At 44.8% G+C, this 22,858-nt stretch overlaps 1 protein-coding gene and 1 non-coding gene across 4 annotated transcripts in view; one reads left to right on the top strand and one right to left on the bottom strand.

Moving 5' to 3' along the window:
• Window positions 1-512: 512 nt before the first annotated feature.
• Window positions 513-22,858, top strand: part of Bcl9 (BCL9 transcription coactivator) — an 87,486-nt gene continuing 65,140 nt past the window's right edge. For all 3 annotated transcript variants that reach the window (XM_029475356.1, XM_029475353.1, XM_029475355.1), the window contains exon 1: window positions 513-679. The gene's annotated coding sequence lies outside the window, so the exon portion shown is untranslated. The remainder of the gene's footprint in view (window positions 680-22,858) is intronic.
• Window positions 19,212-19,291, bottom strand: LOC115030797. The gene has a single exon (XR_003836370.1). It is a non-coding gene; the product is annotated as a small nucleolar RNA SNORD71 (small nucleolar RNA).

The following is a 22,858-nucleotide window of genomic DNA, read 5'->3' as shown; positions in this document are numbered from 1 at the left end:
TGGCCACTGCTGGCTTTCCAAAGGGCTCACCTCTCTACTGCCATTTTGCTAGGGCACAGCTCCTTCGGATCTTACTCTCCCTCTTTCTCTCCCTGCCCCCAACTCAGCCTGTGCCTTTTCCTGTCTCTTAACTCCACCAGTGCAGCAGCAACTAGCCGAGCTGCTGGCGTGCGTGCGAGTGAGCGAGTGTGAGTGTGAGTGCGTGTGAGAGAGTGAGTGTGTATGTCTGCGTGCGCAGCTAGGCCAAGCCTGCAAGCCTGCCTGTCACTGGAGAGTTTTAGTTTGCATTCAGAAGAAAGGAGGAGGGGAGACAAGAGGGAAGGAGGAAAGGTGGAGGGGGGAGGAGGAGTGAGGGGGGGTGCGGAGAAGGGAGGGAGAATGTCTTGTTTGTGGCTTGTCAGCAATTGCTTGAGACAAGCTTCCATGTGTGAAAGCTACTTGGCATGAATGCCTGGGCCGTACCAAGTGTCACCGCAGCAAGAGGGGGAGACAGAAGAAAAACAGATCAGACCAGAGCAGACAATAGGCCCCTAAAGTGTTCCCCCTAAGTTGCTTTGATGTTGTCCTGGTGTCTTGATACCAGGAGGCCAGGGATTGCTGGAAAAGGGTCTTTTTTGTCTTCGTTCACTTCCCCTCCAGTTTCTGCAATGATTCTCCAGAATCTCTGCTCATGAAAAAGGTAAGCACTCTAACAATTCCTTCTTCTGTGGCAAGCTTGCTCGCCGGTGCTGGGAAGTGGGGGTCTCATTCCTGCGCTGCTCAGGAGGAGCGCTTGGGTCCTGCGATAGGAGCTGCTGCGGTGCCCCTGAAGTCTCTGCCAGACGCTTAGAGCTGGGGATGGCCCCTCTTTCCAGGGAACCCCAGTAACACGATCTGTGCCTCTGGGTTGGTGGGGGGGTGAGAGAAGGGGTGGAAGGAGAGGGTGGGAGGAGGATGGGAGGGTGGAGGGTGAGAGGCAAAAAAAAAAAGAGAGAGGGAGAGCAGCCTGGAAGAGAGGAAGAGAGGGGCAGAGCCCTATTTCAGAGAAGCCCCAGCCCGGAGCCCAAGGAGGCCTTGGGAGCCCCGCGCTGTGCATTCGCAGGCTGAGCGAGGCTGCCTGGAGCTCTACTCAGTGACTGCAGAGATTGCATGGCGCTTTGTGTGTGCGAGTATGCCTGTGGGTCTGGGTGTGTGTGTGGACCTCCCACACACTGCCCTGGCGTGTCTCGTAGTGAAGGGGAGGTACCCCAGTCCTGATCACCCAGCCCAGACTCGCAGGAAGAGAGCGGCATGGCCGGCCAGAAGGGTGAGAGAGAGGACTGCCCCGAGACATCCACAAACTTTTCCAGTTTCGGGGAATTCTCTGCTCTGAAACACTATAAAGGAGTTGTTGGGTTCTCCGGGCCTCAGTTTACCCAATCTGTGAAAGCGGGAGAGCTGACTGGGGATGTTGCACGCCTCCCAGGGGTGAAACCAAACAGAGCAGCCCACTCCATGTAACTGTGTGGCGAAATCTTCTGGCTGGCAATGCTGTGGAATCACAAAGTGGAAGTGTGACCATTATTCCTGATTATCGCCGTCATGACGATAAAACCATCATTAAAGACACCGGGAGACAAACAGACCGGCGAGCACAGATCAAGTGTCTGCCCATTTCTAATGAAACAAAAACCCTCTTTCCACCTGTTGGCTTCTGTCCTTTTCTCTTGTATCTTTTCCTTAGATTTATTGGCCGATTTGTAGAGAGAATAGAGTGGGAGGGGTTGGGTTTTCCCTTTTCTCCTCCTTCATCATACATATATATGTATTTAAAGGTCAATATAAGATTCTCAAAGGGAAACCGTGCCTCCCGTTAAAGCTCTTTATTCAAGACCTTGTGTTTCCTGGCGCTGGCAGGGTGTGCGTGCACATTTGTAAACTACCTTGGAGGTTAAAGATTTTTATTGTGGCTTTTAGAGATTAAATGAGATTTATTTACAATTGCCATTTATCGGAGAGTAAATATCAGTGTGGAGGGGTAAGAATGTGACGGCTGGTTTCTTCTCTGGCGGTTTTTGTGGATAAAACCTTTTGCTTTTTTTAAAGTGGCGTCTCAAGAACTGGGAGGAAGGGAGGCTGAAATCAGTATCTAACACCCGTCTTTCACATGATTGTTTGGAAGAGGAAAAAAATGTCTGCTTATGGTTTTGAATTGTGGATTTCTTCTGCCTTTCCATGGTTCCAGCCCTCTTGAAATTCCCGGGGTGGGGGGGAGTTGCTTGCCTGGTTTTAGGTTCTCTGTGACTCTGTTTTACTGTTTGTTCAAAAAAGAAGTCTGTGGAGGTCTGCGTGGCTGTGACCCCTTCCTATCCTAACTCAAATGTTTCAGATGATCTGTGATAGCCCGAGATGGAGGCAAAGAGCCATCCCTGGCTAAGAGGATGTGTGCTCTTCCTACAGAGGCCTGGAAACCTAGATGCTGGGTGTGGGAGAGGAGGAAAGGCATTAGGGGCCTCCATCTGGCACGAAGGTCCCAGAACTTCTTTATTCTATTTTAACGTCTTACATCTTCAGACTTAATCATCATCTGCTGTGAAGGCTGGAGAGCTCCCTATGATTTGTCTTTGGCAAGCTTCTGAGTCCAGATATCTCTTTTAAAATGTTAGCATTTCAGAACCGGAAGGGAGACGGAAGGTTACTTGTCATGTTTTTAGATGTGGGTGCTTGGTGAAGCTGACTGCAGCACAGGGTCCCAAGCCCTCTGAAGGTTGTCTCACCGTCCACTCCAACCTCGTCACTGCTTGCCCTCACACAGGAGCAGGCACCTTTCCCTGTTCCACTCAACGCACTGGGTTCAGCCGGCACGATGTGCCAGGTTCACATCACAACAGGGCCCAGACACGGGAGGCATCGGTTGCACCGTTGACTTGTTTCAGGCCCTGTTTTTTGAGGATGGAGGAAAATGTTAGGGGCCCATCCTCGGGCGATGTCTGGTCTTGTTAGTATGATCCACATGAGCCACAGAATCACACAAACCATTGGTTCCAACTAACTGCTAATGCATATTAAACAGCACGCAGGCATCACCATGCAGCGTAAAACTGTAGAAGCTATTGAAGCTATTTATTGTAGAAACTCCACCATGTTGTTTTGGAACTCTAAAGACAATATTACAATAATATTGACTTCCCCACCCTTCCCAGCAGAGCCTGCTATCTAACTATATGGCAAAATCTTACCAAGAAAGTGAGTTTGGAAGTTATTGGCCTTCCAAACTGTCATTTTTGTCTACGTGACTGAGGTTCCCTGTTCCAGTCTCACAGAGCCCAAGAACCCCAACAACTGAAGAAAATGCCCACCCCCATCCCTGCACCCTAAACACAACGTACACCAGAGACAGATAACATCTGTTAACCCTTATTTCACACTTGTTGTGAGCTGGTCTACGTAACAGTCATTATCTGGATAATTCACATTCACTGTAGCGCTTGTGGACGTTGTACATCGTGGTGCGCACTAGGCTCCGCACCACGATGTACAACGTCCACAAGCAGTAGCTATATATAAATTGGTAAGTTGTGTGGTACTCCACCATGTTGTTTTGGAACTCTAAAGACAATATTACAATAATATTGACTTCCCCACCCTTCCCAGCAGAGCCTGCTATCTAACTATATGGCAAAATCTTACCAAGAAAGTGAGTTCAGCCAATCCCATTTAGGGTCAAGTTATTAAACTCTTACTGGTTTGGTGATGTCAGAAGTACCCCCACTTCCTCTTTATAGCCTGCCTTGGAGAGAACACGTACCCATGCTGCTAGTCACTTCTAAAGAGTCACTCGGGGCTCATCCTAACATCTTCCCGGCTTTCTCTAGTATTCAGGGTAATGTTGTCTTCCGGGCTGTCAACCTGCTTCATCTTTTTAAAAGAAGACAGACATGCCCCCCCCCACACACCCATACACACAAATCACAGGTTAGGTGCCTACATTTCAGGAACCCACACACATTGTGTGTGTGTGTGGTTAAATCACGTCTCAGGCAAAGTGAGAGTCATTTCAATGCACTCGTCGTTGTTACACAGTGACGTGCTCAAGCCCACGTTGTAGCAACAACCTAAATCAGGAGCTTGTCATGTCTGCATTTGGAACCTGTGGCTTAGGCCTTCTCTCTCAGCAGGATGCACTCGATTCAATGTCTTTGATCACTTCCGGACACACTCCCCTAGATGCGAGTGACTGAGTGTAGCGGCACCTGTGGGGGAGGCAGCTTGAGTTGGCACCGGAGAGAGTCACCCAAAGAGAGTAAGGGAGTTGAAAGGTGAATAAAATGAGGATCTGGGTGGAAGAAAGATTTAATGGGCAACCAGAGAGCAGGCATACAGGTCAACCTTACATCCAAGAGAATAAAAGTGAAGACTGTTAGGACATTTTAAAAGGTTGTTTACAGACACTTATATTGAGTGCATCCACCCACTACAGGCAAGACCAACACCAGTGCAAGGCACTCCCTAAACTCATTAGTCACAAGTGATGTTTTTGTATGGAGTTTTACAGAAGGAAATTGATGGGTTTTTTCCCTACAAGAGACATACATATAAGATATAAAGTGGAAACTTTATTTCTTTTAAGCTTTGGCATCTCAATGCGAACTAAGATGGATGCTTAGTCCTCTGCCCTGGCAGCTCTCTGGAGTAGGTGCTATTGTCAACCTCATGTGATATGTAAATAAGGTTCCAAGTGGGTCATCTAAGGAGTGGCAAGGTAGCCTCAGGGTGAGATGGCTAACCAATTAAACAGTCCTGTTAGGCTAGTGGCTTGGGTTGTGACGTCTCTGATGGTTTCACAGGGGTCTTCAAAGACCATCTGAAAATGCAGATGTTGTCGTTGCAATTCATAATAGTAGCAAAATTACAACTATAAAGTAGCAACAAAATAAGTATATGGTTAGGGGTTACCACAACATGGGGAACTATGTTAAAGAGTTACAACATTAGGAAGGCCAAGAACCACTGTGATAGAGCATCTCCTCAGGAGATGGGAAACAGAAAAGAGGGCTACACAATTCATATCGAAAGCTCTGTGGTGACAGGACAGAAAGAGCCTTAGTTTGGGCATCCCACTCCCTGACTTTTAATTTAATTTAATTTAATTTTTTTAAACAAAAAAAAACCAAAATTCTAGAGATTTTTAACAATAATTTTAGTTAGTTAATCAGCGGAAGAGATTCCTATTTCTGACTTAATAGTGGCATGTTTTCTATAATGGGTATTATTCCAGCTTTTGGCTTGAGTTTGACAGAATCCTTGTTCTCCCACTCTGGATTCGCATTGGAGTGAAGGATTTGGACTAAGTCATCTTTATGGTTCCCTTCAGCTTTGCTAGTCAGTTGTTTTTCTGATTCTGTGAACAGGCTAAGGGGACAGTCTAGCCATCTAGATGAGGCCCCATTCAAGAGCTGCGGCTGCCAAATAAATACAGTGGGCTTTGTGGATATATAGAATAAATGTGTACACATATGCATCCATACAAACTATATTGACATTTTGAAGTGAAAGCACGTTAGGAAAGAGTGGAATTTTAATTTATGGATTGCAAGAGAATTTGCCAGTCAGCATGCAGGCACATGTGCGAGCGACTAAAGAGCCATTTTCAAAAGAATAAGCTGTTTTGAATGCATGTCTTCCTGTATAATAAGTATGAATTTAAAATGGATGGGCACTGGGTGCATCTCTTAGCTTTGCTGTTCTCACGTGCTCTCTCATGGCAACCACGCTGCTCCTTTTTGTATTATGGTCATATGCTGTTTTGAGGGTGCAAAGGACCCATTTAAGCAACTGGAGTGCTGACCGTCCATGCCATGAATTTCCTACTCACTCTGCTCTGGGGCATGGCGGGCCTAGCGACAGTCTTTATCATATGCAGCTCACGGATGTTCTTGTGGAAGAAGAGCCTTCTGCTAAGTTACTTGCAAACTGTGTGTGTGCCTGTGTAGTCTGTATGCCTAGCCTAGGGTGTGAGGAACAGACTGAATAATGGCTGAGATCCAGACAGAGAGGCTAGAGAATAAATGGTCTTTTCATTCATGATGTCCCCTCCATGAGTCATCTCGAGAACTATGCATTCAGAGTTGGACAAACCTTTGAAAGCTATCATTTAAAATCTTTACAAAAGATTTATCTATTTTATTTATATGAGTACACTGTAGCTGGCTGTGAGTCACCATGTGGTTGCTGGGATTTGAACTCAGAACCTCTGGAAGAACAGTCAGTGCTCTTAACCACTGAGCCGTCTCTCCAGCCCTCATGATGCAATTTTTAGAACCCCAGAATAAATTCTTCTACCATGGTTTAGAAATATCATCTTGCCTGTGGCAGGGGAGCCCATTTCAAACCTGTGTTGACAGTTAGTAAACCAGCAACTCTTTTAATTGGTCTCAATTTTTTTTTCTGAAAAAAAAAAAAAATCGAGTATATAAGGTATAATGACTTTCTAACTGAGAAAGGGGATTTGAGGAGCGAATATAATTATATTTTACTTATTCTTTTATTCTGGGTTGTTAAAAATTCCTACCAGTGGATCTCTTGTTTATTTCATAATCATCATAAAATGTACATAATAATAGAAATATATTAGTGACTTCAGAGGTAGAGAAGCTGGAATGGATTTATCAGCAAACATTTTAGGCAGCATGATTGTACTCTGTAGACATGTGTAGAATATTTAGTTGTTGATGGATGCTAACAGGGTAATAAACAAAAAGCACTCTGTGTATTACACTGCTCAGTTCATTTTCTGTAATCCAAGCAGTTACCAAGTGTTTTTAGGTCACTCACTTGATGATTAAAAATACCTTGAAGTCTAAAGCTTTGGAGAACTTTTATAATTAAAACCAAACCAAAACAAAACAAAACAAAAAGTAAACAAACAAAAAAAAACAAAAACACAAGGACTCTTTTTTTTTCCTGAAAAATAAAAATAAAAACAAAAGCAAAACAAAAAACTCAAGCAGCCATGAATGGCCTTTGGAAGGAGCCATGCCCCCACTGGCTAAGAAGGAAAGCTTATGGCCCCCGAGGCTGCTATCCTGTCTTCTAGGTAGGCTTGCCTTTGTTGTAGGCATTGGCTGGTGCAACCAGGGGAGAGCTGTTACTGGCAATCTGTGGACAAGGGACAGGTGAGGGAACGGTCAGGTGCTTGCTCGCTCTAGTCAGGACTGTTTGATGGTTTACTGGAGGGAAGAACACAAGCACTCAAGTATCCAAGGCAGCATTGTCTAAAAAGTCAGGACTTGGACTTGCATGCCAGGGACCAGGATTCCCCTGCCTACACTGTCTTTTACTTTGTCTTTTTTTTTTCAAACTAGATCCCTAGAGCCAGTCTACCGCATCCCTTCTGGACCTCCTAGGGTGGGCATGTACTTAGGCAGTCCTGCACTGGTTCATCTGCCTACTCCTTTAGTCTACTGTGTCCTCAAGGGTCGGGATGCATTTTTAGTCTTTGTGCCGTAATACCTCCGGAAGGATGAGACAGAACAGGGAACAAATCACTGTTGTTGAATAAACAATTTTCATTAGGAATAGCTTCTTATGGCACTGGGGAGATGGATCAGTGGGTAAGGTGCTTGCCTTGTAAGCATGAGGAGCTGAAGACCCAAGTTCAGATCCCCAGCACCCGTGTAAAAAGCCAGACTTCGTAACACGTGTCTGTAACTCCAGCACTGGACTGCGGTGTGGAGGGGATGGGTGGGGCATGTGGAGACAAGCAGCTCTCCTACATTGGCTGGTTCAGCAAAATCCAAAATCCAAGATTTTTTTTCCAGATTCTGTGAGATACCCTGCCTGAAGAAAAAGAAAAGGTGGAGAGTAGTAAAGGAAGACACTTGACAGCTACCTCTAGCGTCTACATGCATGCACACAGGCAAGTGCACCCTCACACAGGTGGACATACACATGCATCATGGACACAAGGAATAGGAAAAAATGCACCTTCAGAATAACATCTTTAAAATAGTCCTATTTATTGACTTATAGTATATGAGTGCTCTCTTTGCGTGTACCCCTGCATGACAGAGGAGGGCATGAGAACTCATTACTGATGGTTGTGAGCCAACATGTGGTTGCTGGGAATTGAACTCAGAACCTCTGGAAATGCAGTCAGTGCTCTTAACCACTGAGCCATTTCTCCAGCCCTGCTTATGAATAACGTAACCAGCCAAGTGTGGGGGCACATACTTTTAATCTCTGCACCAGAGTGGCCGGGCAGGTGCATCTCTGTGAGTTCAAGGGCTGCATGGCGAGACCCTGTCTCAAGAACTAGAAGAAGAAAATAAATTAATAGTTTAAACAAATACCAAAGATAATGGAAGCGATATGAAGTTATCAATCTTGTATATATCTCATCAAAAAAAAGGAAATGTCTCATTCTGTATTCATTCCTTTACTAAAGAGTGTCACAAAAGAATGAATCACTCATTCATCCTGAAGTACTGGGATACCCCAATCTATCTTTGCCTTATGACAGACTGCTGCTCTAGTTTCTCATTCTTGGGCCTTGTAATTCCTGCTAAGAGGGTTTTTTTGTTTATTTATTTTGTGCATATGAATGCTTTATCTTCATGTATACCTCCATGCCAGAAGAAGGCATCAGACCTTATTGTAGATGGTTGTGAACCACCATGTGGTTGCTGGGAATTGAACTCAGGACCTCTGGAAGAGCTGCCAGTGCTTTTAACCGCTGAGTCATCTTTCCAGCCCCAAAAGGTTATTTTTTATGTCCAAAAAATACCACTGACACTCAGTGTGATGGTTACCCTTTCCTAACCCTTTGTAGGGTCATGTACTGATATTTAGGCAGTAGCTAAAGAAGAGATATTTCCTGAGAAAGTCTACACAGTCAGACAACAGCAAGGAGAATACCTGGCCTGCAGACATCTGGACTATCAGAAATAAAAAAAAAAAGCAATTTATGCTTTAATTTTCTAAGCATAGGTATAAGTGAAGAACCCTCCGGACAAGGGCTTTTAGTTGCAAAGAACTGACTCACTTAAGTGCCCTCAAGCAACGGGGCATTCACGGTGAGGATGCCCACAGCCAAGTGGACATCACAACTGGATGCTTCTCCAGGACTGTGCCAGTCCCAAGGACATCCACCTGCCAATCTCAGTGTCTCTCTACTGCTTCTCTGTCCCCTTTGGTTCCCTGTGGCTTTAGGCTTTTTGCTTTATTATGGGAGAACCTTTTAATTTCATAGCTTTTTTTCTGCTGATGCGTAACTGTTGCTTCTTAGACTTGCCCGCACTCTCATGTCCAGCTTCTGCCTTGCCCCCTCTGTGGCTTCTTGGTTCATAGTCTTTCGGTTGTACTTTTCCTGATGACTGCGGTGTTCTCTCCGAGTCCTTTCTTCTTAGTGCACATTCCTGAGAATCCAGTTAGTCCCTTTTATCTTTTCTTTGTCACGCCTGTAATTCTTTGGCTGATTGTGGGTGTAGTTGTTCAAGAGTTTGAAGTTCTCCCGTAGTATATAGAGGAGGGAGGAGCAGAGCTGTTTCTGTTTGATGTAAGCAGAGAGGCTTTTTGGTAGAAACTATGGAAAGGCTCCCTTCCTTTCCGTGTGGTTGGCAACAACATATTTGACATATCTAATATAAGCCCATTATGAGAGTCTAAGTTAAGAATAACCAGGTTATTAAAAATTAAAATGGTTCATCGGTGATAATTAGTATAACTGTGATAAGAAAGCCATGGGACGAATAGCAAATTCATAACCAAGAACGAAATGGTGAGATGGAAGAGAGTTAGAGCTAGCTCTTAGATATCATGTTGTACGCTTGTTAGACAACAAGAGTAAGCGAATGGTGAGGATGAGCATATGTTGACACAGATCCTAGAGGCTAGCTTACAAAGCAAGCAGAACCCTGGAATCGAAGACCAGGGAGACAAAGAGAAATATTAAACTCCGTAGGGAGTTTGGGCCAGGACGTTCTTCCTGTGTGTTTTCCCCTAGGCTTCCCAAGTCTATTCTCGGTCCTTTTTATCTGAAGTTCTGAACAACCTGAACTGAACCAGTGATACGATACAACCGTGGACTGTTGATTCTCACTCCAACTCACTTTGCTCCCCTGTCAAATATGGACCATGCTAATTATTTCAATACCTTGTTATATGAATTAAATTAGACGGGACCATATCTTTAAAGTGAGTAATATATTACCTGGCATTAATGGGTCCTCGTTTGATTGTAGCAATTACTGTAATACACAGAAAGGAAGGAAATGATGATGAGATAATACAGTGAGGAAAATTTCACTTGTTACATCATTGACTTCGTGGAGCAGCCCCGAGAGACTTGTGTTTCTACTTTGTGAATGAGAAAACAATAACAATGTTGCTGGGGATGTAGCCTAGGGATAGAACATTTGTCTAGCATATACAAAGCTCTAAGTTTGACCCCCCCCACACCCCCCACCCACTCCCGTAACAACAACAAAAGCCCCAAGAGGGAAAGTATATAATTATTCAAAGAGCTAAGCTTAATTTTTTCATACACTGCTGTTATTAGTATTTCCATCTCATAGCTGAGGACGCTGAGATCCTGGGAATGTAACTTGCCCAAGATCCCACAAGGAGTAAATGATAGTCACAGCTGCAGTCTATGTCTTTTAAATCCAGGCAGTCTGCCTTCAGATGTTTCCAGAGACCCATATAACTGAGTCAAGGTTCAGGTCTTATTAAAGGTGCTAGCTAGTTCAGGTTACTCCCAGAGATGTGTGCAGACTGAACGCGGGACTGTGATAGACACGCAGCTGGAGTGCGCACCTGAATCCCAGTCCTGTGATGCAATAGGCAATGGCCACTTCTGGAATGGGTACAGACAATTTTAAAAATAACTTAGACATATCAAAAATAAGGTCTCTGAGATCCGAAGAAATGATTTAACAAGGACATCTATTGTGTCAGGCAATCAAAAGTGAGTGTGATTTGGTAAGGACTTAAAGATGAGTAAAGCTTGAACCCCTACTCTTAAGATGTGTTCATCCTGGTGGAGGAAGACGGATAATCACACAATTAATTATAAACCATATAGCAATGGACCAAAGAACTGCAGCAGTCACGGGAGAAAAAGATGAATTTGGCAGTGATGAGCGTGGTAGAGGAACCGGGGAAGGCTTCATGCAGAAGATGACATTTGCAATTGTCCTTTAGGGACAACTTTGGAAGTACCAGAAGCCTTCTATAATTTCCTTTTTCTTCACACTAGTGATTTTCTAAAGATAGTATTAAATAGATAACTTTATATCACACTACAGCACTCACATTATATGTATGCAGTGTTTTCAAAGATTAGGTTCTTTGAGGGAAAATGGAGAAATATCTACTCTTAATACGCATATGACAGCATTGGTATTTCCCCGGCCTGCACTTATGCAGATACCTATTAATGGAGTCAGAAAATGGAATTGTCTAGTTTGTGCTTTCAAGGTTGGGGCTCTAAAGCTGTGCGACAGCTGCCCAGAGCCCAAATGGTGTATTTGCATGTTGTCAGGAACACTAAGGCAGTCCTTGGGAAATCCAGACAGGCCATTTGTCTCTTTCTCCTCTTCTTCTTGCTCCTCCTCTTCTTCCTCCTCTTCTTCCTCCTCCCCTCTTCTTCTTCTTTCTCCTCCTCCTCCCCCTCCTCCTCCTCTCCCTCCTGTTCCTCCTGCCTCTCCTGCTCTTCTTCTTTTTATTTATTTATGAGTGTTTTGCTTGCATGCATGTCTGTGTGCCATGTGTCTGCCCTCAGAGGTCAGAAGAGAGCTTTGGATTCTCTGAAACTGAAGCTATGGATGGAACTGAGCTGCCATGTGAGAGGTGGGAATCAACCTTAGTTCTTCTTCAAAAACAAGTGCTCCTAACCACTGAGCCATCCCTCCTAGATTTTAGTTTAAAATTAGAAATTCCCAATTTTCATTACATTTAGCACCAGGTTTTCTGTATATATATATATATATATATATATATATATATATATATATACCACATCAATTTGAGATATCCTATGTTGTCTCCATAAGTATTGTGATTGTGGTCTGTGTGTTCTGGTTGTTGATTAAACTGAGATGCCCCATCCCAATTTAGCTCAAAGAAGCCACCACAGATACCTGCTGCATTTGGTTTCAGTTCCCTGGCGCATTCAACTCTGCACTGCAAAACAGAAACCTAAGAAAGAGCTCTTGACTGGGTCAGTGGGTCCTCGGTTCAAGTCTCCTCCCCCCAAACTTCTGTTGATCAGCGTTGTGCTCTTTTCTTCTTCCAAAGACCAACTCAGATGCTGCTTTCCTCCATCTTAGAGGCAGAGGAGCTACAGAACCAGCGTGCCCATCTTATCTTCCGGTTTCTTTCAAGTGGCCATAACAGCTTCATGTATTTCTTACCACAGATCACTTAGAGACAGTACAGCAGGTGCTGGTTAATTTACTGTCAGCTCAACACGGCTCCAGGAAGAAAGACCCTCAACTGAGACTATGCCCCACTGAATTGCCTGTAGCCAAGTCTGTTGGGTATTTTCTTGATTGATGATTGATGTGGGAAGAGCTTCTGGGCAGAGCCACTTCTGGTCAGGTCGTCCTGGGTGGTATAAGAAAGAACACTGCTCAAGTCATGAGGAGCAAACCATTAAGCAGCATTCCTTCATGGCTTCTGCTTCAGTTCCTGCCTCCAGGTTCCTGCCCTGATTTCCCTCAGTGATGGACTATGACCTGGAATGTAGAAGCCAAATGAACCCTTTCTTCTCCACATTGCCTTTGGTAACAGTGTTTACTGCAGCAATAGAAAACACAGCAGGATTGTAGGTTCCAGGCATCCCACAGACCACAAAGCCACAAAAAGGTAGCCTTGACTAACAAGTGCTGTTCAAAATTGCTTATTGAGTTCAACCAAATTGAATTTTTGCCTTGGTTGGCTTGGATTTGGGCATGATAGCCTGGATGTCTGTGCGTCACTTCTCTTTAGAGAAAGGAAGTATTTTAAGCCAGTCATGTATTACCTGTATTACTAGCATTTAGAGGCTGAGGCAGGGGAATTGCTATGAACTTGAAGCCAACCTGGGCTATATAACAAGTACCAAGCCATCCTCGGCTACAGAGTGAGACCCCTAGTTACAAGCAAATAAACAACAAACAAAAAACGTCAATGACTTTAGGATGAAAGAGATCGCATGCTGCTACCATTTAATGTAATTATTATTAATAAGCATCAACAAAGCAGTATGAAGTGATAAAATTACTTCCTTTGCTTGCTTTTGCAGGCAGAGTTGGAAGGCTTGATAAACTCACTGGCCCCTTCCATCTTTAATATCTATGATTCTTTGAAATCTTATGTAGACAAGTGCAAGCTAATGTACACTGGTAGGAACAATTGAAGCAGCTCATATTCGCTGATGGGCTCTGAATTACTCTACTTGTAAGTGCTCAGGAAAAAGATCTCAGATTCATTGTGGATTGCTCAATGGAGACATCTGCTCGCCGTGCGGCAGCAGTCAGAAGAATGAATGAGATATAATAGGCTGTATTAACTTTGAGAATGGAATAAAGAAGAATGCAGAAAATAATATAGTGCACATAATTTGGCATTGACTATTTCTGTAATTACAATAAAACATTTTAATGATATACATTGATGTTATGACTTCACCTTAAAATCAGAATTCAGCACTCGGCCCTTTCATTTCAAACAAAACAAAGCAGAATTATAAAGGATCCAGAGAAAAACAACAGACCCTCTCAAAGACATGCAAGGGACTCGCCTATAAAGAGGAACCAAAAAGATGAGGACATTTTAATTTGGGTAAAGGGGGTGGTGGTGGTGGATGACATTGTATAAATTTATTTAAAATTAATGAAAGTTTCAGAAAATTGCTAGAGCTCGCTTCTGATTATCCTTGGTAATGGAGGTCAGAGATAGGCAGGATAATTGAAATCCCCGATTATCTCCAACCTTCATTTTAGCCATTAACGGTAGCATCCAGCCCTGGCACAGTCTTAACAAATGAGTAAAAATGGGAAGCCCAACAGCCCAGGGTTTATGAAGTGGAAAGCCACGGCAGAGGCAGTCTGGGGTAGTAAGCTACTGTGCAATATGCCACCAGGAAACCTGAATCCAGTTCCTGCTCTCTGTCCATCATCTGCATAACCTGGAGTGTGGTACTTAACTTCTGTCCCCATGCCTAGCATTGCTAGGGGAATAAGTAAGCTGGTTGGGAAAGGTGGTGAGCCGCATCGCTCTGGGCTGGGGTTGTCTGTGCCAGCTTTCCCACTCGGCATGCCAGCCTCGGGATCTGGCATGGCTCCGAGCTCCCAGGTCTTACACACTCCGTGGTCCCTTCCCTCGGCATTCTGCGTGAGAAGATGCTGTTATCCTCAGAAGCATCCTCCACAACCCTGGCTCCTGGAGAGCCTGGAGGGAATTTTGCACGTGTCTTCATTTTATTTTGAGATCCTCTCACATAATCTTCCCAAGAGCCCACCAAGGTGGGGACCCCTCCTTTCCTTCTCTTTCAAATGGAGACCCCGAGGCATAGGGGACTTGCTTTAGAACCATGGCAGTTACAGAACAGAGATGGCACTGATGCTGCTGGCCTCTCCGTTTGTTTACAGAATTTAGAAAGCTGTTCATTATGTGTCTCTGATTCGCCCTTTCCTTAATCTCCTGGAGGCTGCTGTGTCATTCCTCAGCACCCAGTACAGGACTCTCCCTTCCCTCAAACTCTGAGCCTTCTCCTCCCCTAAAAGAGCAGCATGTCTGCCTAGGCAGCCCCCACATCGTAGTTCTTAACTCATATTACTAAGTGCAGAAGCCCCTAAATCCAGCTCAATAATACTCAACTCAAATAACTCAAACCCAGTGCAAATAAGAATCAGTGGTTTTAGTTAAGCAAGTTAGTTAGAACAGCAGTCATACAAAACGTGAAACCAGTCTTGGAGCCTTCATTTTAGCTTAAAACTTCCCTTGGGATTTTGTTGTGGCCCAAAGCTTTGTCTTTAGGGTTCAGGACTTCCCATGAGAACCCTGATTCTTTTGTTTGTTTTGGTTTTGTTTTATTTTGTTAAGACAGGGTTTCTCTGTGTAGTTCCAGCTGTTCTGGAACTCACTCTGTAGACCAGGCTGGCCTTGAACTCAGAGAGAGCCACCTCCCAAGTGCTGGGATTAAAGGTTGAGAACCCTGATTCTTGATTCTGTGTTAGAGCCACACATGGAAGTTTTCTCAATCTTTTTTTTGCTTGCTGTCTTCAAAGTAGAGTAATGTCTGAAAGAGACTGGAGAAACAATCGAGTTTTTTTTTTCCAGATGTAGTGATGTTTTACAGCTGTTTCTCCCACACTAGTTTTTAAAATTGTGTGTGTGTGTGTGTGTGTGTGTGTGTGTGTGTGTGTGTGTGTGTGTGTGTGTGTTGGGAGCGGATGGTGTGTGCACATGAGTCTGTCCAGGAGGCCAGAGGCATCAGATCCTCCGACCAGGAGTTTCTGATGCTGCCTGTGACTCAGGTTAATGGGGTGCTGGGAACTGGACTCTCATCCTCTGCACGCGCAATCTGCTCTCTTATCCACTGATTGTCCATGCTCGGCTCTAGCAGCCCTCCTGAAAGGCCTGTCTCATACTTAAAGCTGTAGGCATGGTTTCGTTTTTGTACCTGTAGCTCATGATTTCAAATACATTTAATTAAATCATGTTATAATAACACAAAGAACCAGTGCAAATAGTCTGCAAACATAGACTCTTGATAAACAGAAAACTCCTGCAGAGGAAGGTGTCCCAGGGTAACCTTTTGCTAGCAGGGGTGGCTCAGTATGCCATGGACCTTCGATGTGTCCATCGAAAGAGGCAAGGGAGGCCACGATGAATCAGTCGTGTGCCTTCCCTGGAAGGTACCCCAGCTCATCAGGGCTTCTGTTACATACTTCTGTCCTGAAAGCTGAATTCCCCGAAGGTCTAACTTCCATCTCTGTAGTCATTCTCAGAACCCAGCATAGTGATGGGCATATATTGACTAACACCGACTAACCAGCCAGCTAATAGGCTAAACCAAAACTCAAACTGGCCACTATATATCCTCTGGTGGGACTATCGAAAGCCTCAAGCCACTGCATAGAAAAAGCTGGCGAATGAATTTCGAATGTCGCTGCATGTATACTTTTCGAAGGCTGAGTAACCTAAAGCAGATGTTAAGGAGTGGATTCCGTGTAATATGTAATTAACCTAGGAAACTCACCAACATAAAATAACAGCAAGGCAATGCTTGATAACATTTTATAAGGGATTAGGTATGTTCTTACATGGGGAAAAAAATCTGTTCTTACAACACAGTGACTGACTACAGAAAGCCTCTGTGGTGATTATGTTCAGGGCCAGGCCGGGTCAAGAAAAAACCCTCCCCTCCCGACGCTTCCTCGCAGCATCAGTTTATTATCTGCTTCTGTGGCAAATCGAAGCGTTGTGAATAGAGCACAGGAGAGAGAAGTCAGACCTGAAGGATATTAAACTTGACAAAGACATTCTGTGGTGGGGGATTGGTTGGGAAGATGGAGGCTGGGGATAGAGTGTTGGTGATGGCAGGCAGGCAGGCAGAGCCTGTTTCCCAAAATAAAACCAGATAACGCATTTAGGCTTGTATGCTACAAATGAGTTTCAATTTGAACCAAAATATACTGAGCAAGCACAGTTGGAACGTTACAGAATGTTTACGTGGCCATAGGAGGAATGAGACGAGAAAGCCTATCCACGTTACATATACCCGCATATGCTCATGTGTGCAGAATAGAAATGTTTGTAAGATTAGGTGGGTGTGACCTTTCTCATCACTTTTCCATATTGGGGATCTGTGGGCCAGTTTCAGTGATTAGCTCTGGGGGAGCCATCTTTCCTTCAAGAGACTGTGAGATGGTTCTCTGGAGAAACAGACTGATTCGCCTTTTCCTTAATCTCCTGGAGGCTGCTGGGTCATTCCTCAGGACCCAGTACAAGACTCTCCCTTCCCTCAAACTCTGAGCCTTCTCCTCCCCTAAAAGAGCAGCATGTCTGCCTAGGCAGCCCCACATCGTAGTTCTTAACACATGTTACTAAGTGCAGAAGCCCCTAATTCCAGCTCAATAATACTCAACTCAAATAACTCAAACCCAATGGGATTGGCGTGGGACTAGCATTGTACGGAGTACCCCTTGGGTCCAGTCTGCATGCTTAATAAATGGTAGCGTGTTTTCCTTTGAATGTAAATGTAAATACCACTGATTTTCTGTTTTCTTTGAGGCATGGTCTCACTATGTAACACCAACTGTCCTGGAACTAACTATACAAACTAGGCTGGCCTTGAACTCACAGAGCTCTACCTGGGTCTGCCTCATGAGTGCTGAGATTAGAGGTGTTGTGCCACCATGCCCGCTACCACCAAGTTGTTGGTGGTTTTTTGTTTTGTTTTTGTTTTGTTTTTTTTACAAGATCTGTTGAATATGCTATTGTGAAAGCAGAAAGCCCACTACCAACTAGAATTACATGGATGCTGTAGCTACTGTCAGTATTAGAATGTTTGAACTCTTGATTTCAGAGTCACTAAAATGCAAAAAGCATGCATGTTAAAATCAACGAAGTATGGTATTTCACTTAATCCCCCCCCAACAACTGCTAGTCAGTGATATGTGTGGAGAAAGAAAGTGAGGCTCCGAGAGGTCAAATAATTCGCTTCAAGTCAAACATCAGAGCAGATGTCAGAACCGGGCTGTGAGCAAATCTGTCCAGTTCTTTCTCACAGTCCCATGCCACAGAGTGAGCTAAGATTTCCCTAGACCTCAGAGATGAAGCAGCAGCAGCAGCAGCAGCAGCAACGACAGCAAAAGCAACAGCAACAACAACAGAAACAACAACATCCTAATATTCTGCCAAGATCCATTTCCTTTTGGATCTGATTCCCGAACACCTTTCCTCTGAAGGACACCGGAGCCTGCCAGGGCTGTCTAAGGCTAGAAGGGAATTCTGAATTCCTGGGGTCTGTTCTCCTAGTTAGAGCCTGAACACCTGGTATTAACACCTCCCTCCCCAGGGACCCCTACCAGTGGGGACAGGCCCCTCAGTAGCTCAGTGCCTGGCCGGGCCGGGATCCTGGCTCTGTTTGTGAGATGCACAGTCAGTTCCATCCATATTAGCAATGCCTGGCTCCTCCCATGTTTGGGAATGGCTGTGAGGTCCTCTTATGGCTTCCTCTCTCTGCGTGGCGATCTCTATTTTCCTCCCAGGCTGTGGTGTAAAGACTGCTTTCTTGCTGGCCAATGTACTAATAAATACACTTACTGCATCCATACCCTTTGTTTGTTGTTTGTTTGTTTGTTTGTTTTTAAGGCATCACTATCTGTGCTCCTTTGGAGTGAGCGCTGTCACTTCACTAACCCCGAGTACAGGCTTCCCTTGGTACAGCCTGGGACAGTGTTTGGGTTTGGGGGTTGGTTTTTGTTGTTATTGTTTTTCTTTTCTTTTCTTTTCTTTTCCCAGCATCTCATCTGAATGTGTAAGTGCCTGCTCCCCTGGATGGGTGAGCTTCTCTGGGTCTCTATCTGTCTCTGTCTCTCTCACTCTGTCCACACGAAATTTGGGCAATTTGGACTTTAGTAATTTATATATTAGATTTAGGTTGTTTCTGTTCTTCTCAATTTTGAGATTAATTTTGTGACGGTTGACGTTTTATTTATTTTTCATGGTGTGTGTGTGTGTGTGTGTGTGTGTGTGTGCATGGGTGACAGTGCACGAGGGCACATGGGCACCTTGAGTGTAGGTTCCTGAAGAGACCTGAAGCTGGAGTTACAGTTGATTGCAACTCTTGTGTTGGTTTTGGGACTCAGGCTAGGCCCTCTGTAAGAGATGTATCCTCTCTTCACCACTGAGGCCCAGGTTTGACATCTTGAGAGCCATTTGTTGTGGGGTTGCTTGCTTGCTTTTGATAGCCATGCTTCCAATTCTTTTTAGCATTCTTTAAAAAATTTTTTTAATTAATTTTAATTTTATATGTGTGTGTGTGTGTGTGCACGCGCGCGTGCACCACATGTGAGTCTGGTCCTCATGGAAGCCAGAAGAGTGGGTGAGGTCCCCTGGAACTGGAGTTACAGACAGTTTGTTAGTCATCATCATGCAGTACTGGGAATCAAACAAGGGTCCTCTGGAAGAGCAGCAAGTGCTTTTAACTACTGGGCCATTTCTCCAGCTCCCAACTTCATAGTGTTCTTAAATGAGTTTTTTTTAATCTGTCAGCAGTTTAAGTGTCAGCTTTGTAATGAGATGCTTAGCAAAAGATCATTCCTGGTTTTTATCCTCTAATGACCTATTCAAAAATCTATAGCTTTAACCAAACAGAGCAGGGTGGGCTTGGGATGTAATAAGAAATCCTGTAGGGGCTAATTGACCAGATCACCTGATTTGCCTGTCATTCAATGTCGCCCCACAGTTCTCTAGCCAGTTTGAAAGAACGACAGGTATTTCACATCTCACATGCCACCGTAACCGGCTTGAAGCCTGTGTGCACCGGGTGTGTTTTCCTGATTTAGCTCGCTCAGGACCCCTATTTCCCAAATGATAGGGGAGTACTTCTGACCCCAGTTTTGCAATAGAGAGACACACTCTGCTACCTTCCCTCAGAGAATCAAAGGCAAGACAGCAGACACCTCACTCATCTTTAAGAACAGAAGCCAACACTCACCTTCCTGTTGATATCTCAGAGATACAAAAATTGTAGGATATTTCTTGAAAGAGATTGCTGTGGAGATTCCTGGGCTGTGGAATGATAGTTGGGTCTGTAAAACCAGGAATTAGGCTGAGCAGGATGGCGCACGCCTTTAATCCTAGCACTTGGAAGACAGAGGCAGGCGGATCTCTGTGAGTTCAGGGCCAGTCTGGTCTACATTGTGAATTCTGGAACTGCCAGAGATATACCACCGTGAGACCCTATCTCAAAAAAACAAAAACAAAAGCAAAAAGCCCCAGGAAGTAGGACCCAGAGAGGAACCTGGCAGAAAGCATCGTCACATCCATACTCAGTGGGCACCTTCGAGCAATGAGTCAGGAAGAGTGGCCTTCCTTAAGTCATGCTGATTAAACTGCAGATTTCAGAAGAAGTCACTGGTGTGAAATCAGAGAAATGAAAATGAATGTAAGCACAGAAACACCATCTACTGAATCAAGCTTGGTCAGCAAGAGAAAGTTAGCATAGATGGGAGTCCGAGGGGAGACGTCTCACCCAGGAATCATCAGCTGCCAGGCTCCTTCCTCAGGGAAGGAAGCATCCTGGGATGATCTTTACCTCCCGGAATGAGTGTGTTAAGCTCTTGTAGCAGAAGATGGCCAAGTCGGCCATCATTGGGAAGAGAGGCCCCTGGGTCTTGCAAACTTTATAGGCCCCAGTACAGGGGAACACCAGGGCCAAGAAGTGGGAGTGAGTGGGTAGGGGAGCAGGGAGAGGGGAGGGTATAGGGGATTTTTGGGATAGCATTTGAAATGTAAATGAAGAAAATATCTAATTAAATTTTTTTTTAAAAAAGAGTAATAACAAGGAGCGCTTTCTCCATGGTTCTTTAAGATTCGCAGGCATGATTAATAACAGGTGGCTTGCAACTAAACAATGTACTAGAAGCATGTGTGATTTCGAAGGCAACAGGGCTTCACGGACTTACTGTCTCGTTCATAAAGAGTCGAGGTCTTTGTGGAAAGTCAAGGATGGCCAAGGAGGAAAGCTGTCGGTCTGCCGCTGGGCACTGTCCTGTGTGTACACAGAAGTCTTTGCTCGGTGAAGCTCATCAGCACCTTCCTTCCTAAGTGGAGTCACTTAAGACAAATGAACTCTGCAGCTCCATTGATTGAGGTAAACCCCAACACACTTACTCAGGCTCTCAGGAACGCTAACACAAGGCTGGAAAATCGGGGAATTAGCTGAAAAGCTTACCCTTTTTTTTTTTTTTTTTTTTGAAAAGGATTTGCTCGATTCAAATTAATTGCTGAGGGAAATGTTGTTATTTTTGTTTTACTTTTTTTTTTTAATTCAGTGTGAGTGTTCTGCCACACATCATCCCCAGCTCAGAAGAGGGCATCAGAGCCCCTTACAGATGGTTGTGAGCCACCATGTGGATGCTGGGAATTGAACTCAGGATCTGTGGAAGAGCAGCCAGTGCTCTTATCTGTTGAGCCAACTTACCAGCCCTAGGGAATGGTTTTACACTATTTCCCATAAACCCACCACCTTGGGCTTGACAGACTGTGAGTAGCAGGAGCCACAGACATGGAATCTGTGTCCTAGGGCACTGTGGGCACACCGAGTAATTCCAGGCAACTCCCGGGTGACCTGTTCTCATAGCCACCCCATGGAAACAACGGAGAATGATTGCCATGTTTATTTGTGTTTCCACGGAGCTCTGAAAACACCATTGTGACGCTTCGAATGTTTGCCCTTCTCATTCCCTCTTATTATTATTCATGGTCTTCTAAAAAATCATCAAATTGAGCCAAGCAGCCCAAAAGATGAATTTTAGGATCTATTTGTCTATCGTCCATTTGTTGACCCCATCCATTTATCAAGAACCTCCGGAATGCCACACTCTAATGGGTACCGACGGGCAGGAAGAGTGACTCTGATTCTGTCTCCATGCCCAGGAAGCTGCATTTAGGAAGAGTGTAAGACATGCACACAGACAACTGTGACACCAGGAAGACTCCAACAAATGCTTTAAACAGGTTCAGGTAAAAAATCCTTCCGGAGGTCCACATGGGATCAAGCAAGAGCAGAGAAAGCATCCAGGAGAGAAGGTGTCACTGACTCCAGGGAATGACAGCCTAGGAGGCCGACAGCTGTAATTGGAGGAAGTGTCTAGCAGAGCTAGAAAACAGCACAAGGACAAACAAGCCACGCTCAGGAAGCTGGAGTCACTACAGGATGAATGTCAGTAAGTGCAGAGAGAAGTGGACGGACTGGGCGCAGGGTTAGAGAGGTGCAGTTTGGTTTCCTGGGTGCTGGAGAGCTATTGAAAGTTCTCGAGCAGGAGCTACAACTCAAGCAACCCTTTCTTTATTCAAGGGCTGGAATCGGGCTGCTGGCTGTACAAAGGAAAGGCTGCACTTCAGTCCATAAACACTGTTGAGGCACTCATGAGATCCAGCAACAGACTGCAGCGGGGGAGAGGCAGGAGGGGAGGCAGGCAGGTAACTGGCAGCCTGGTGATACTCTTAGAATTCGGCTGAGCGAGCGCTTGTGCACATGCGTGAGTCTGGGCAGGGGGTGGCTGGATTAAGAATAATCTTTTTAAAAGGCAGAGTCAATCTCATTGTTCTCCTACTTAATGTCCAAATGGCCCTCACTGCATTTAGAACAAAATCCAAACTCCTGCCCATGGCCCAGCATAAACCCAACATAACCTGGCCTGCCTTGGCTCTCACCTCACCTTTTAACCCTCTGTGTTCCAACTTCAACCGTTTAAACCCTTTCAGTCCCTCAAATGCACCAAGCTCATTTCTGCCTCTGGGCCTTTTCGTGTCTCATACTCTCTATCCATAACATTCAGCCCTCGGAGGTCCCCATTGTCACCTCTTCTCAGAGGCCTTTCCTATAGCATCATGTGTCATCACGTCCGTCGCTTACAGAACCCTCTACCACATGGTTTTCCCTTTCTATTATTCTTCTCAGCATCACCGTGTGTAATCTGTAGTGGGTCAGTGTTTCAGAGCAGTAACTGCTCTTCCAGAGGACTTGGGTTCAATCCCCAGCACCCACAGGGCAGCTCACAGCTATCTGTAACTCCAATCTTAAAGAGATTCCACACTCTTTCTGGCTTCCACAGACAATGAGTGCACATGATGGACAGACGTGCAGGCAATACATTCATACACATGAAATGAAAATCAA

The sequence above is a fragment of the Mus caroli genome, chromosome 3 (genome assembly GCF_900094665.2).
Source record: "Mus caroli chromosome 3, CAROLI_EIJ_v1.1, whole genome shotgun sequence".
NCBI lineage: Eukaryota > Metazoa > Chordata > Mammalia > Rodentia > Muridae > Mus > Mus caroli.
The sequence above is the reverse complement of the archived record's forward strand: the minus strand, read 5'-3'. Positions and strand labels throughout refer to the sequence as shown.